The sequence below is a fragment of the Lates calcarifer genome, linkage group LG19 (genome assembly GCF_001640805.2).
Source record: "Lates calcarifer isolate ASB-BC8 linkage group LG19, TLL_Latcal_v3, whole genome shotgun sequence".
In the NCBI taxonomy this organism is placed as follows: Eukaryota; Metazoa; Chordata; class Actinopteri; family Centropomidae; genus Lates; species Lates calcarifer.
In genome coordinates, this window is record NC_066851.1 from 6,126,035 (window position 1) to 6,144,270 (window position 18,236).

General features: G+C 39.2%; 1 long non-coding RNA gene across 1 annotated transcript in view; it reads left to right on the forward strand.

The window, feature by feature from the left end:
• The window catches only part of LOC127143636 (uncharacterized), a 60,362-nt gene that overhangs the window by 23,739 nt on the left and 18,387 nt on the right, over window positions 1-18,236 (forward strand). The window contains exon 2 of the long non-coding RNA XR_007815207.1: window positions 51-164. This is a non-coding gene — a long non-coding RNA (uncharacterized LOC127143636). The remainder of the gene's footprint in view (window positions 1-50; window positions 165-18,236) is intronic.

The window sequence follows — 18,236 nt, forward strand, 5'->3', positions numbered from 1 at the left end:
GGAGGGTTACATTGAAGATAAAATGGAGTAACCTGCCTTTTCTTTTCCAGATGGTGTTTCTGTTCGACCCAGACGGTGGAGGTCATGCAGATTTTTTGTTGTTGACCAGCTGCCATTAAAAGGAGGAGGAGGAAGAACACATTATTAGGAAAAGATGTGAAAACGTAAGTATGAATGGAATCTCATTCGCCATGTACACTGCACTTTCAGATGTAGTGAAAACCAAAAAAGTGAATCCCAACACTCAGTGTTTTAAATCAGTGGAAAACAGTTTGAGTCCCTCTGCAGCTGCACAGACTGATCCTCTGCAGCACTCTGGATAAAAAAAAAGATAAAGGTCACACAAAATTCTTATACTTTATCTTCATTAAAACATTATCATGCAAGACTTCACGTGACATTTCCACACAGTGAGCGACCCATTGTGCTGTGAGTATGCGTGTCTGCTCCAGAGACCTGTAACACAACTCACAGCTGATAAACTGTTTTGCCTTAGCCTCAATATGGGAGAGAGTATTATGGGGACACAAGCTTTTTGCAAGCACAGTGCACACCATGCAGCATGAATCTACATGCTGATGTGCACTTTACTGCTGACTAACTGCTGTATGTCTTGCACCGTGTCTGTGTTGTTTGAGCAAACAAAATCATCTTTGATTTTTCAGATTAGATAAAGAAACATTTCTTTACTGGAATTGTTTTATGTCCTGAATAATATGACCTATAACCTCTGCTGATCAAGACACCCAGACGCTATAGTTCCGTTAAAGTAGCAATAGCACAAGGTAAATAATAAAAAAACTTACTTCGGTAAAAGTACTTTGAGTCAGTGTTAAGTAGCTAGGTAGATATGTAAGTCACTGCAGTGACCCTACACATAACACCCTTTTAAACCAAAAGTTATTTTTTTAAATTCCATCTGTATTTGTATGGATTAAAGGACTTGAATTAACTTGAGCCTTGAAACTCTTACTTTCCCATGTTTTGAGTGTAAATAATTGATGGAAACAAAAGTCTTTGAGTAGATCCTGTATTGAGCAATAACGGTGTACCTGGCCACTGTGAACCGCTGCTGCAGTGTAATCCTATGGGCAACATCAAAGTGTGTCCACTAATGTGCTTGTTTTTGCCACTGACAGGTTCAGATTGTTATTTTAAATGTCCGACAGCACTATGGATAGGATTCCTACAGAGATAGGATTTTTTATTTAAGTGCATGAATCTCTTTTTTAACCACAAACATCACTATATATCACTACCTGACTCCATTGACAAACTTAAATTTTACCGTAGAGAACACAGGAGTTGTTGGAACACTGCTGCCTTGATTGGTTAGTTAGTTTGTCTTACTGTGTGACTTTCAGTGGTAGAAGTATTCAGATCCTTAACATGAGTAAAAGACCAAAAGAAAAAAAAAAAAAAAATTGAAGCAGCAGAACCTATGATATCCAGGTTTTTACCTCCTAGTACGGACTAAGCTCACTACATCCTACATTTCCCATTATGCAACTTGGAAGTGTCTTTCATCAGACTCTTCCTGATTGGTAAACACCAATGTCCTTTAAATTCCACACCCCCAGGTTACAACACATGGCTTTACGTTAACAATCTGTAATAACAAAGCCTGAGCTGAGATGACCCTGGTGACATCATCATGGTTCATTTTTTAGAGTGTAGAGAGCTCCTCCAGAACCACAGAAGATACAGGAGGAGTGTAACTTTTAACAGTTCCACTGATGTTGCCATAGCCATGCTTTGGTTTTGCTGGCCAGATTAAACGGAACCTGTAAACAGGAAAGAAATGTGTTTCTTTGTTTTTCCCACTCAGACCTGCTTCATTTGTTCTACCTTAATGCAAGAATTCACAGTAGGATTCGCAACATCAAACAGACTTGGATTTCTGTGTCCTAAACATTGGTTCTGAAAAATTCAGAAACAGACACTTTGGTACCCGACAATAAACAATCGTCGATCTGTTGTTGAGCTCCTCTCTTTAAAAACAGCCTTTTCTTTTCTATCTCTCTGGCTCAGTCTGCTCAGTCTGTTTGTGCATGCATGCATGTTCAGGTCCCTCAAGCAGAAGATTAAAAAATACAAATACAGCTTCTTCTTTCATGCCTACAAAGCCTTGTGCTCCTGTGTGAATAAACAAAAAATTTGAAAACACACTCATGCAGACCTTTTTGTCCCTCCAAGTAAATAGTTTTCGGGGTTTTCAGCTCTTGTTAGGGCATAAAACACACACATTAGCAGCAACTCTTTTGTCACAGTGTCCTTTCCTTGGCTTTGTGACGGATTCAGGGACCACAGCATAAATAAGAAACCATTTCATTACACATGTATGAACGAGGGAGACCTGCTGAACTCATGGCAGATTACTGCCTCATGAACTTCTAAATAAGTTGAACAGCACAATGACATGAAAAAGTTTACACACAAAATAACTTTTCTGGCATTACGTTGTGTTCCATGTGAGTTCACTTGACTTGCGATATGGATCTGGTGACTTGTGCTTCCAAAATATTTTTTGCTTGAGCGGTGTGTGCATGTGTGTGTGTTTAACTATTATATTTGATTGTGGTAGAGCTTCCCGGTTGTAATTTTCTGTCATTTGTGTTTCTATTTTGTAGCTAAATTTGTGAATGTGCGTGTGTGTTTGCCTGAATGCTCAGTGCCAGGACAAGCAGCGAGGCCCTGGTCCCTGTGCTTCATGTTCAATTCAACAACTTTTTATGTAAAATGCTCATATGAAAGTCAAAGCACGGTGTTTATGTAAGAGTCAACAAGCATTTAAAGGGCTACAGTGTGTTCTTGTGGGCACTGAGACATAGCACAGTTTGGCATTTGGCATTTCCTCAGGCTTCACATGGTGATTGTGTTTGCTGTTTGTGTCCCTGAAACACCCTCTTTATTTGCTGCTGCTTATTGTACGCTTCACTTCCTCTTGTGAAGCTGGAACGGGGCCAGGGCAGCGACAGTAAACTGAATTATTTGCATTGATGTTTTGAGAGTTTTTGCAGCAAAGATTAAATGTACACACACACATAAATGTGCCTGCAGTCACGCAAATGCATCCAAAGCGCCGAGTTGCAGAGCTACAGGTGGCTGCATTTGGCAAAACACTTTTATTTTCTCCACTTCACTATGTTGGCTTTTAAGTTTTATTTTACCAGGCTGAAAAGACAGCAACACGAGAGATGTACAAATACACCTGGAACGAGGGATAAACTGAACAAAGAGTAATTTAAACAGGGGAAGTGTGTTTATATGATTCTCACAGGTGAACATTAAACAAAAAAAGTGCAGATAAAATGTTTTTTTTTGTCAAATCAAGATGAAAACAAGGACGTTAAAGCCAGTGCCCAGTGGTAGGCTTTTAGTGCAGCCTCTGTTGAGAATTTTCAAACAGTGCTTGACTTGTATCTGTTTTGCTTTGGGAGGCTCCACATCAGCAGGGGGTACTGGTAAGAGCCAACATCAGAAAGTGTAATCAAACCAGGGAAGTGTAAATATTCAGAGAAAATCAATGAAAAAAATGCATGAGTTATTATGACCTCACAACTGAACATTTTCTGGAAACTCTAAGGCTTTGTTCAGACTGCAGGTGAATCTGTTTCTCAAGTCAGATCTTTGGGACAGAGTGTTCACACTGTTATTTGCAAGTGATCAGATCGTATCAGACCATCAATCTATCTGCATGTGTTGCTATGCTAATGATGTAGGTGTGGTTACACTGATGATGCGAAGGCATGAGAAACAGAAGTCCATCATCTCACCCTCCAAACAGTTTTGCTGTCACGTTGCAGTACAGAACTCCTCCATCACTACAAAACTATGCTAAAAACTAAACTCTCTATATATGATAGCACTCTGTTAGTAACCGCATTGGTTCTGCTCAAGCTGTCACTGATTTTATGTTGTTCTTGGTGTCACATTGTGAATGACACAAAAGACACTTTGAAATCCAATTTGAGCAGTCAGTGTCCAAACTGAGACAAATCTGTAGAGATTTGTCAGAGTTAGATAGCTAGCTAGCTTACAGCTACTTAGAAATGAATACAAACATGTACAAATCATGTTTATGACCTACAAGCAAGACAGAAGGTTAATTGTCTTCATAAGCTGTCAATCATGATGATCCCTCACACATGCAGATCATCGATTGGCCGAACTGGTCAGGTATCAGATGATTGCTACAACAACTTGATTCTGTATGTGTTGATTTCCCTGGAGCCACTTTCCCTCCACACAACAACAAATATCACTTTACTCGCTAACATTATCAAATGGGTACAGACCTTGTGAGTGACTATTTACTGACACAGCTAAAGTTGAGTGGAGTAAAGATTACACGTGCAGATACATTTACATATTTTCAGCATCTGGCCAGAATGCTCAGTGGGATATAAGAAGATGAGGAACCTGATAAGGGGTTTGTGGTGGTGGGTTATGAGGACTAAGGCAAACAGGAGCAAATGTGGCCAAAGACACATCAGTAGCTAGCTGTAAAAAATGAGCATGTGGTTTGTTTGTTGTAATGACTTCAGACATAGTCTATTGTATTTGTATTGCCAAACTGTAACTGATGCAAGTACCTGCTGGACCATTCAACCTGACCAGAACTAAATTTACTTCTAAAAGCAGCTGTAAACTGCTCACTGAAGAGAAGACAAAAAATCAATTAAGAAATAAGAAAACATGTATTTGCACTGCAAAACCAACACAGAGAAGCAAATATAGACTATGACAAACTCTTTATTGTTAAAACATGTGCATTTTGTACCAGATCTCTGGTAATATGCTCCAGGAGGTTCTTGGATATCAGAGGCAGTTTCTGCTGCTGCTCTGTTTTTTTTTTCTTCTAGACTGCAACTAGCCGTTCTGTTTCTTTAGGGAACTGAACTTAAAACCATCCCAAGAGGCAGTTCACAAAGGCTGCTGAATCACAGTTTATTTAAAGCAATTATCAGCTACATTTTCTGTAAAATAATCAATTACTGACTAATAGTAATTCAACCCATTGCTCATTTTAAGCATTTATTTTTTGTATTTATTTTTAATATGCTGTTGTGAGGACTGTGAAAAACAATGTGTTTTTCATTTGCAAAATAAATAAATAAAAATGTTAATATCTGAGTAATAATGCACAAATTTCACATGGCATCTAGACTCATATGAATTTTGCCAGTCATGTAACAGTTAACTTTCAGATCTTTGTTCTTTGTAGTGAAGTGATGCCACAAAACAGCTCAAGCTGTGCTGATGTGGCCATTCTGCTCTCTTGACTGCACATATTGACCCAGTGGGTGAAGAACAGCTGCTCTGCTGGTCAATCTGACTTCTGAAATGCAGAACCGTTCCCCTGCAGGTTTAATAAAAGTGCGAGCTTCAAGACTTTCATTCCCAAATGGGATATCCACCAGATGAAACCCCCTTTACCCCAAAGTTCTGCTGGAAAGTTAAACTCTCCATGGCTTATAAGTTTCACCACAGCGTCCACAGCACTGAACAGGCAGTCACTGCAGCAGCACTTACTGCTGCTTTAGACCACCACTCTCACTTTAATTAACATTAGTTAAAAAAAAAAAAAAAAAAAAAAAAAAGATGCTCCTTTGTGAACCACTTCTACAATAACATGCTCCAGTGAGATCATTAGCGATCATTCTGCTCTCCTGCCTGCCTGTATCGACCCACCCAACAAAGAATAACTAGTTTAATTCTGATGGGAAAACAGCAAGCTGTGTCTCTCTCTCTCTGTGTGGGGGGGTGTTTTACTGTATTTGTGAGGTCCAAATACTGGACCATACTTGTGGAGTCTGACAGCTTCATACGGACCAAAATGCTGAACCCCCCCAACTTTAATTAATGGCCGTTTGAGGGTTAAGACTTGGTTTCAGGGTTAGGGTCACACTCAGTTGTGATGGTTAAGGTTAGGGTAAGGGGCTAGGGAATGCAATATGTCTATGACGGGTCCCCACAAAGATAGGTGTACAAGGAACTGTGTGTGTGTGTGTTTTCCAGTACTTGTGTGTGTTTCATATGGAGGGGAGTGACTCGTGACTAGGAGTGTTAGCCAGACCATCAACCATGCATCACACATATTCATCAATATCTGATGAGTGCTCCGAATGGACAACACAGTCTGGATCAATACAGATGGACCAAAGCCTTTATAATGATCAAAAAAGCTTTTAAATATATTTTTAGATGTATTTTTAAGTATCACTCTGACGGATTTATTGCATACACTGACTCTGTGAAATCGGCTTGTTGTTTGTGGTCTCAAAACTATAGTACTATATCTTATTGGACTGGATTGGATTAAGTACTATGGACCTTGTTTTGATGCACAGCCAGCTCAGAAAATCCATTAAATATCTAGGGTATCAAAGCATTAACCATAGCAAATTAAAGCAAAACACTATCTAAGACATTACTTCACAAAATTATAATGTAAACAAGACTAAGAACCATATCAGTGGATCTGTAAGATTGTATTTAATAAAAGCTAACATGCTCACAACAGCAATTTTAACATACTGATGTGTCAACATGTTTTCAGACTCTGGTTATCATCCAGGGAAAAGAAGTGGCTGCACTCATACTTTGTGGTCCAAATCAATAAAAAGCTGAACTGGACACACAGCACTGATGCCCTCTTCAAGAAGGGACAGAGCAGACTTTTCTGTAGAGCCTCAGATCATTCAGTGTGTGCAGCAGGCTACTGAAGATTCTTCTCCCAGTCTGTAGGAGACAGTGCATTGTTCTTTGTTGTGATTTGCTGGGGAGCTGGCATCACGACTAGCAGACTAAACAAGCTGGTGAGGAAGGGCAACTATATGGCTTGACTAAAACTGGACAGTCTGGAGTTAGTGGTGGAGAGGAGGATGGAGGCCAAGATCAATAGTTATCCTAGGTTTACCCCTCCTACTCTCCCTGTGATGACCTGTGGCAGATGTGGAGCTCATTCAGCCGCTGACACCCTGATGTTAAATTTTTGTGCACTGCCATCAGACTGTGCAACAGCAGTGGAGACCACAGACTCTGACCAACTGACAATGCCCCCTTCACAATCCATGAACTCATACAAGACACACACACACATCTACACAATTGTCAGGGACACTCAGGATAGTCACATTACTCCTCCTCTACAATTGTCCTGCCATTAAACTGATTTGCAAATATTGTGCACCAAATACAGATCTATTCTGTTATAGATTATACTGCTCAATGTTCTGTTTATTGTAGTATATAATACTCTATACTATTATACAATGTGATCAGGGTAAACCAAATCACTAGACAAATGAATACTTGGGCCCTGATGGCACAAGATGAAAAGCAAATCATTCTGAGGGCAAATTTTGTAGCAATTCATCCAATAGTTGTCAAGACATTTCACTCAAAACCAATGTCAACCTCATGGTGGCACCATCACCAAAGTCATTAGGATTCATCATCTGGGAACCATGAATGTCTGTACAAAATTTAGTGGTAATCCATCCAGTAGATGATGATGAAAAGATATTACAGGTATATATTAGGATACTTAAGGATTTTGTATTAGATGATTAGAAATGAGATATTTTATCAATACCAATAAAATGTGACTTTAACATCTATTTAAAGGAAAATGTAAGTGAACAAAATGAGAGATAAAATACCTTGGAAGGTGTTTAATTGCCAGATGGAAGATTACTACTTTAATTTGAGTGATTATTCTGAACAAATGATGCCACACAATATCCACATACTATAATACCTTGTTAGAGCAAAAAGACTGTGTTATGATGTTTTAATGTTCAGCCATCATGTAATAATTAAAAAATAAGCCCTAACAGGTGAATAAGAATCCTATTTGCATGATTTTAATTACAAGAATCCATCAAAAGTATTATATCTGACTGTGAACATGATCTAATTAAATGAGAAACAGTTACTGAGAATGAGAAAGTGAATTTCTTCATCAGTCAACATTAAATACTCATCAAAGCTTTGCAATAAGTTGTCTTATGAGTAACTCTTTAGTTTGTGTTCATTTTTTCAACGATATATGATTTTTTATAATGATAATTGATAATTTGATAATATGATATAATAGTTTATACAGCACACATTCCATATAGTACACATATACATACATATATACATAAACATACACATCAATTAAAGCACAGATTCAGCAGATCTAATTGGATGGGGGAAGCTGTTCCATAGTTTAAGAACTACAACCTCAAAAGTATGGTCACCTCTGGATTTAGAATATGAACTGGGAACAGATAAGAGGCGTTGATCAGATGATTTGAGAGGCCGACTGCTGTAATTAGGGCTCAACATGTCTGCTACATAAGCAGGTGCCAGGCCTTCACCTTTATCTGCACACCGAAGAACATTATTGCTTACTTTGGGCAGTGCAGTGGCAGTGCTGTGTTTTTGATGTAAACCAGATCGAAACTTATATATATATTAAAATATATTGTTCCACTCAACCAGTTGGGCAAAGTGGTGAGTGGCAACTTTTTCAGGAATTGGGTCTGTAGTTAGCTGTATTGATGGTGTTTAGGGAGGGTTTCTTGAGGAGAGGGAAGACAGTGGCTGTCTCAAAGTAATTAGGTATGCAGCCAGAGGAGGAAGATTGGTTGATGATAGAGAAAAGACAGGAGAACTGACACTCTTTAAGAAATTTAGCAGGAATGGTATCAGCAGGGCAGGATGATGAATGCATATGGGAGACTATATCTCAAAGTTCATGCATGGAAAGTGGGGTTGAGTCCAGACAGTAGAACAGGGTTGGTAACTCTATCAAAGTGATAAAATCCAAGGTTGAAATGTGATCTAAGATCTTGTCAACAAAGAAATTTAGGAACTTATCACAGTCATTGGAGGAGGTGACTGGAAACCCAGAATAAGTATGTTGCAGATGCTGATTGACAGTATTAAACAAAAATCTAGGGGTTATGCTTGTTGTTATTGATTAGACCAGAGAAATAATTTTGTCTTCTCATCGCAAACCTCTTCTTCTGTAGTGGTTTAATAGTACCTAACTGGAGCATTGTCTTGGTGAACCAGCTGATTTGTGGAGGTAGACATTTGTTGATGGAAACATCCACGATATTAACTCACATTTTTTCTTAAAAAAATAAAACAAATAAAATTTGTACTAAATTTGGATGAAAATTGGCTAATGGTGGAATAAAGTCAAATTTCCAAATATATATCAAACAAATCAACAGTTAAGCTATATTATCTACATTATTCCAATACAATGTTGCCTCACCAATTATCTTGGTGGGTACAATATGGAATGATGGCCAAATCTATGTGAAGAGGATCTGTAGTTTCAACAAGAATTATACTCCACAACCCCAGTGGTTTGCTTTTCCATCACTGTCAGAGATGAACAGTCTTTTCTCTTGTGATATTTCTGCTTACTATATCTAACTGACAATAGACAGGGGGGAAAAAAAGCTTTATTTGAGGCGTTTCCGTTGCAGGCATCAGGTGATCAAAAGTAGACTGTATGAAAGAGTGTGCACACCTCTGATATCCACTGAATGTTTTGATGGAAATAGCAAAGACACTATCTTTAGTTGTGTAGAACTGCTCCTGAAATCAACAGTATGTCCTAAAGAAAATGTTTTATCCAGAGATATCCATGTGGGTTCACCTGTATCTTTGTTCACAGTTGGTAAAAAAGGAGACAAAATGCTTTGTCTGTCTCTTCTCTCAAGGATAATTCTATATTTGTTTCCCCACACTTCTTGAAGCTGGGTCAACCACAAACTGTGGCCTGTGTGTGTGCTGATCTTCACTGTTCTTTGAATTTGTTTGATTTTTGCTTTGCTCTGACATGCCGCGCCTGCTCTGATGTCTAATAATCCTCCAGGGCTGACCTTTAAATTCAGCTATGATAACTCTGTTCTTTCTTTTATTTCAACCTCCCTCACACTTACTATCTTCAGAGGCCATTTTGTCTTTCTCTGTGCCGTCGCCGTAAATGATTTGTTTCCTCATTAATTGGCATATCTTATTAGTTGAAGGTTTAATTAATAGTTCACGTAAAAGAATAATCAAATGACTTAGTTATTAGCTGACGTCTTTGTTTGTTAATCTGTTCATTGAATGATCAGTAACATCTTAGCTTCTACAAAAAAAGGAATTGTGATTGAATGACTCAGTGATTTTTAGGGAAGGAAAGTTTTATTACTATTTTACTTACAGATACACAGAGACATGAGCCACAATTTGTACAGTCAAATTAAAACTAAAGGCCAATCATGTCTGTTACTAGTCTGCTGTAAGGCCTAACAGGGTACAAAATACTACCACTACTACTATCACTTGAATCATCATGAACAGATTATTGAAAAATTGTCCCCTGGACACAGACAAATAAAAGACACCCGCCCCTCCTATATGGGAGACTGAAAGAGACATGAAATTAGTACAAATGGTGCATTGTTTGCAGTCCTTTTGTGTCTCTTTGTTCTCATTTTGTGTCTCTTTGTGGTCATCTTGCATCTCTGTTTAGTTGTTTTGTGTCTTTTCACTAAGCCCATTGACTCTGAAACAAGAAATATCAAAAGTCACTTCCTACAGAGGCTCTGTCCCTGGGACCCCTGGTGTGAATGGTTGTCTGTGTGAGTGTGAATGGTTGTCTGTCTCTAAATGTCAGTCCTGTGGTAGACTGACGATCTGTCCAGAGTGTTCTCTGTCTCTTATCCAATGTCAGCTGGGATTAGTTCCAGCCCCCCCACGAACCTCAGCGGATAAGCGGTAAATATAATGGATGGATGTATTCATCATGGTTATCTGCTGCATGATGATTACTGACTTAGAGTCAAGATGTTTTTACCTTTATCTAAGATAACTGAATCCATTGTATCAGTTGCACCAATCACTATCATTGGCTAATGCTCAAATTAGTTCAACATGCTGTTGAGGTCTTTCCAAGTGTGGATACTTGCTCTAATTTATGAATATAGGTCTAAAGGTTTCTAATGATGAATTCAGACAACACAGTATCAGCCTGATAAAAGTCCCACCTGAGAGACATGGAGCTCAGATGCTAAAATTGCTTCATGTAGCGTTCATAATACAGGAGCCCTGACTCATCTACAGGTGGTTTGACTATCACCCTCAGCTCAAGAGCACTAAACCACATTATTTACACCAATAGGTGAGATGTCACCCAGCTCACATACTGTATGTATGCTGCACACTTACACCCTTGCCCTGTTTACTGACTGAACGCTGAATGGTTCCAGGTTCACTTTCATTCATGATGCTGGGATTAGATGTGTGAACATTTGATGCTGATGCTGTCAGGTGGGACGCTGATCTCTTTTCTCTTTTACACGTTTTAGTATGCTTTGGCATTGACTGGCATTGAGTCTCTGGAACTCTACTGGAGGAATGGAACACCATTCCTCCAAAACATATTCCCTCATTTGCTGTTTTGATGACAGTGTTGGAGAGCACTGTGAAACATGTCGGACCTAAAATCTCCCATAGATGTTCAAGTAGATTGAGACCTGGTGACTGTGAAGGCCATAGCATGATGATAGATAGATTGATTCACATCATTGTCATACGCATGACTCATCAGTGACCCCAGGTGCCCTATAGATGGGGCCATTGCCGTCCTGTTCTCCACTCAATTTCCTTTGCCTTTCCCTTTCTTTTTTTGACACCCATCTGTCTATATACTGCAGGTTGTGAAACATGGCAGGCTGTGCTTGGTCAGGGTCCAGGTCATATAAAATATAAAATAGAAAGATTTTGTTTTGTCTGATCTCCACATGAAAGAGATTTTAGAAGATGAGATGGATGGGTTTTTTTTTTCAAAGGATGTGATATAATGATATATTTGACACTTATTACCCTGCGATTCTCTGCCATAGCAACAAAAATCATTGATGGAAAAGGGCAGCAGATGCAGGTACTGTAGCCCTGTGACAAAACATGAAAGTCTGCACCTCTCAGCTGGATAGATAGCTTTAATTTTGTTAAGTACGTTAATCCTACTTAACATCCTCTGACATCCTGGCTGATTAGACACCAACTACGAAAACTATAAAAACCTTTCTTTTAATCATTCAACATGACAACGTGAACTTATCTCAGATTTTTAAGGTCTGAGGTAAAATTATTTAAGTTGTTGAGAAATGACAAGCAAGAGACAAATCAATACAAAAATGCAACCCTATTTGAAAAATGCTGTTTGGAAACATGAACAGTGGCCAGAGCCTTGTCTTCTTCTGTAGCATAGAGCAACAACAATCTAGTACGTCTTGACCAGAGGCTCGACTTCTCATTTGCTTGCATATAAGACGCTGAGACACACACACACACACACACACACAGCATGACCCCAAGGACTAAAACATAAAACAAGACACAAACTCTCTTGCATCTCATTTACTCCACTCTTCTATAACTCTATTATTGCTGCTTCTTGGTAAAATACTATGAAAAGATGCCTCATCTTCTTCATCGTCTCGCTTCCTTTCTTCTCTTGTTAACTTTGTTTTTTTCCCCTGTCATCCTCTCCTCTTGCACTTCCTATCCCCTAATTTATCCTCCTCTCTCCTTTTTATACATCCTCCTTTATCCTTCGTTCTTTGACATCAACACTCACTGCTCTCATCTTCCCTCCATCCCTCTGCCCTTATCTCCCCCGCTCTCATCACCTCCGTGCAGCACTTTCTTCTCCTCCTCCTCCTCCTCCTCCCAAGGCTTGTGGTCCTGGTTAATAATTGATTCTGGCTGTCACAGTGTGCTGACAAAGACAACAGCAGGGCCATTAAAAGTTCCTCGCCTGTTCTTTCTTCCTGTCTCCCCCCTCTTCATTTTACAGACATATACACATACACACTCTCTCTCCCCGTCTCTTGTCTCACTCCCCCTCTGTTTTCTCACTTCGTTCAGCCCCTCTCTCTGTCTTCCTCTCCGCCTCTTCGCCGCCCGTCCTTCTGCTTGTTCAAAACAGGGAAAGTTGACTTCTCCCTGTCATTCTCCTTTTCTTCTTTACCTCTCTTGCCCCCCCTTTATCCCTCCCTCCCTCACTCATCCTCCACCCTCTTGTTACATCCTTTGTTGTCTTCACTCATTTCAGTCTCATCTAAGTGACAATTTACTTGATGTGCACTTTGATACATTACAAGCAGATGATACTGTAAATCCTGCAGAGGCACAGTTAAATCGCTGCAACACAGTCATTATTCACGCATAGCATTAAACTCATGTCATTATCCATGCAGTTCCTCAAATAATTAAAGGAAAAAAAACAGACTCCAGAGCAGCTTCAGCGCTACTTGTCATAGATTCTCCAAGGCTGCTGGAGGGATGAACATCATTCCTCCAAAACAAATTCGCTCATTTAGTGTTTTGATGATGATGATGGTGGAGGACGCAGGATAGTGTGCTGCTCCAAAACCTCTTATAAACTGCATTTACATACTAATTATTTGTTTTGCAGAGGAGCTTTTGAGGCAAATATGGTCATCATGGATGTTAAGGTGTAATGGTAATGTAATGATGGTATGGTGTAAATTTCCCACAAGTGAGATGAATAAAGTCTATCTTATCTTCAGTGCACCAAGTGCAGAACAAAATACTACCACTGTGATTAGGTGTCGGCGACAAAAACATTTTGGATAAAGCTAAAGGAAAGATCATGGTTTGGTTTCATGGTTTTTGGTTTCAAGTAGGTCTATCCTCTGTGACACTTTTGACTTTTTGCAATATTTAACAACAATCTTTACTTAACCATAACCACGAGTTCTGGATGCCTAAATATAACCATAAATGAGGTTATTTTGCTTTAGTTGCTATGAGTGGATTTGCTGGTGTTTGCAACCTGGGTATATAAACAATTTCAAGGACACTTTCCATAAATGCACAACATTAACCATTTTTCCTGACCATAAATGACTGATTTGTTTACTATAATCAAGACAAAAACTAAGAGAGTATGAAATATCAGAGGACAGGGAAATTGACCTTGTATGTGTAGAGAGGATCAGGATCAGGCAAAACAAAGCAACAGGGTGAGCTGATTGTTCCTGAGAGAGAACACTCTGCACCTTAATTAGAAGAAGAATGTTGCACACAGCCAATATTTGGCAGTCGCACAAATACTCATGTGTTCACGTTATGTTTATAACGCTTTTTAAAGATGCTAACATTAGTACTGCATTTCCATAAGGCCTGGGGACTCAGCAGAATAAGAACAGACTGAACAAACTTAAACAGGAAAAGAATATAACATCCTGACTTTTAGTTCCTAGTTCAGGTCAAGCACTTGATTCTAGACTTCCCATAATGCAACCCAATAGCTACTTTTGTCAGACCTCCCCTACCTGAAAAATGGATACATCTTTCAGTTTCCACAACAATAACAACAACAATATGTCATACAACAGTTTTCTCCTGCTTAGTAGTGCTCAACTCATCTTCCTGCTTCCTCTTCCTCTCCCCACTCACTTATCCTCCCTTTGGTCCACTACATTCCCTCCCCCTTGACTTCGTTAGCACCCTGCTGTTTTCCACGTCATCAGCGTACACACACAAAAATGCACACATCAGTAACCTTTCACACTGACATACACACAGAAATGCGTACACGCAGACCTGAGGTACATGCTGTATACATAAATTGCTCTTTCTCACTTACACACCCACACACCCACACACACACACATCCAAATGCTGTAATGCAGACACACTCTGACTGCCATTCATACCACACTCCCCCCACATTTCAGGGAGAGGCGTAACAGCACTAATCTGTCACGCTCTGTCTCTCCCATTCATTACTGACACTATAATCCAGCACACCTCTGATGTGACCAGCCTCCAATTAGAAATCCATCAAGCTCAAGGTGCGTTTAATTGCCTTGTCTGAGTCGCACTTCCCAAGCCGACACCTTTCTCCCTTCCAACTCTTTGCTTCACCTCACTCGGAGGTGTACTCCTCCCAGGCAGCAGGATGTAATTTCACATTGACAGTGCCACGCTACTGCTGACAATGATGTTTATCCATCAAATGTTTGTACTAACAGATTCAATTCAGAATTGTTCGCAAATAAGCTCATTGATTGGGGTAGCATTGCACTGTGGTCTCATTTTCTCAATGGCTGTTCATCAGTACTTTTTAATGCAACATTTGTGTTCCCACAGCATTACTGCACAATATTTTGAGCCTTGACCCACCAGTGATATTATTTTCTTATTGCCGTGCAGTATCTGGTTCATATCCCAAAGGTTATTATTTGCTGTTTAACTGTTATGTTTCAAAATGAGAATTACATTCCTCAGAAACCTTTCTGCTTTCTGTCGCAGTTGAAGTGTTTTGTTGCAGAGCAAGAACACAGAGGTTAAAAGCATGCTAAGAGGTTGGACTGAGCTAATGTCAATCATACAGTTTAAAAATGTGCAAATTAAAGTAACATTACGCAACTATTGTACTTTAAAACAACAGCTTCACAATCACTTTGATGGCACACTGACTTGTAATGGGGACCATGATGTATCTTCCACTCTCACTCCACACCCTGAATGAACACCTGTTCTTGCACTATGTAATTTATGTCACATAACACTTTACGGCACTACGTCACACACCACAGACTATGGGTCTTCAGCTAGCTAAAAAAGAAACTAGCCGCGTAATTCTTTCTTTCAGTTATCCACTCCCTCAATGGATATTCTGATGGTTGCCTGAGTAATTGATAGGCTATTATTTTCTGCACATGAGCTGTTAGTTTCTAGGGATACTCTGCTTCCAGTACCCGTAACTACTCAGACTCCAAGGCTAACAAAATCTAATGTGCCAATGTCCTGTAATTACTACTTGTGGTTAAGGTCCAGCTGTTCTACATGGGTGTTTTGGAAACGATCCCTGAACATTTTGGACTTCCTTCACTTATCTCATGGTTCCTTTTGTCTCAAATGTGCCCGTCCATACTGACTCTTGAGAGATGTGATGATGCATATCAAAGATGTGAACCTTCACACTTTTTTTTTCTTCCTCAGAGCTCACTGATGCAGAATCACCATAGTCAGTCGTTGAAATTGCACAAATCTCCTGCTGAATGAATGTTAGCTTATTTAATTTAATAATTATGATTGATTAACCCCCCCACCCATCACTTAGAGCTTTCTGGTTTCACTATAGACATAGAGAGCTATGCTTTGCAGAGAAATAATATAAAGGACACACAGTGCCATTTTGACCTTACATCTCATGAAGCCTACATGAAAATTACTTCTCCATTCATTTGTATTATAAAACCTGGGTAAGTTAGTTGCCCACTGAGCACCTCACATTCTATACTGCTGAAGTGCAGCTGAGGACAGTGATGCTGTAACAGTGGTTGCAGAGTTAACCTCTGTTAGCGCTGTGGGAGTGGATTAAATGGATCGACACTTCAGTAGCACTTACACACTGAACCACTGACATCACAGGTCTTGTGTGAATTTTGGAGCCATGCTTAAAAATACCTAAGAGTCCTCACTCGGTGTGTGTGGCAGACGAAGGCTATTTTCAATAAAATTAGGTAATACTGAATACCAATAATCCTATCTTCATCCTTTGACAACAAAAAGACACTTGTTCACTGAGTAGATAGAGGTGTGATTCAAAAATAGTGATTTTACTGATATAATAAGATTTAAAGGAAAAATGGAACTTGACGCTAAAAAAGAATCAAAACAGCTGGATTAATATGAAAAACAAAACAAAAATGAGATTCAAATTGGGATGCTAAAATTATTATTATCACAAAGCTCAACAGAAAATTTGTGCAATTAAGTGTACTTATTAAACATAACTCCTGTAAATTAAATCTGTAAAACCAGTAAACATAAGTGGGCTGAGGGCAGTGAATGGAGTGGCAGGCTATGCTAAGGAGTGTCCAGGGGAGTCACCTTATTTTATACACTGCGATCAAAACACATTCACATCGCAAACAGGTCCCTGATTGTCTTTGACCACAGCAAACTGCAAGGGGACCTCAGGGTGATGAGCCTCCCCAGTCCACACACCCAAGAAATACAAACTACAAATGATGTTAAACAGTATACAAAAAGATTAAATTCAGAGGTAAAAGCATTTTTTAAAGGGTTAGAAGCTGAATACTTTTTAATTATACTTAAAACTATGCAAAACACAGAGATGAGGCAAAATAGCAGGAGGTGAAAAGACAAGAAGAAACACTGTATTGTCCCCAATCAGCATGAAAGTTGTCCAGGGCCTACTTACCACCATGGTATAATAGTTGGACAGACAGAATGAATCATGGATTATACTAACAAGAAAGCAAATACATAGTTTGTTGACAGAATACAAATTTAGCTCACCCTGAAGGCAGACAAGTATCTTAAATATCCCTGAGCTTATTGACACTGGGTGTATAGACACTGGAAATCTCTAATCCTAGATGTTAATGCTAGGCTCTACCTCCTGTGCTACATGTGAAAACCAAATTTGCATATGGTTCAAACTGTGGTGTGAATAAACATTTATGAGTTAGATCTTTGAAAGGATGTTCTTTTCTAGCATATTTGTGCCAAACCAAAGTCATTTAATTCCAACACTGAAAACCCACACACAACACAAAGGTGACTAATCTCAATTTCACCACTTTATTCCATCCATGTCAACAAACATGCTAACGTTTCAGCCCAGTGACCTTCATCAGAGAATCTGATGAAGCCACATGTGTGCGCTTCTTTTTTTACCTTTGGGTATTCAACACTGGAAAGATTTCTGAGTGTATATGATGAAACAGCATAAGCCTTTACTGTTGCAGCAGAATGTGCTCCTTAACCCTCTCTGTTTACACTCTGCTGCTGTACAAAAGAAGCTGTAAGAAACCTCTAACTCTGATACTCTCATTCAAAATGGAGCTTTGCAAAATAAATGCAAGTTTTTACAAATCAAAACAACTGCAACACAAACCTAAATCATTTTCTTCATCTTCAGTCTGATACTTTACAGTGACACACAGTTACACTTTTTCCACCAAGTTTGCTCTGGTTCTTCAACCGGTTTCAATCAGGATTTTTGGATCCTCTGTGCTATCCATTGAACCAGCATGTGTTTCCAACAGTTTCGAGCGAAACCCCTGTAAATATGGATGTGCAAGTAATTGTGTCAGCACTGATTACCTCTTTTTCTTCCTCTCCATCCTCTCTTTCAAACCTGTAGAATATGACACTCCCACTGA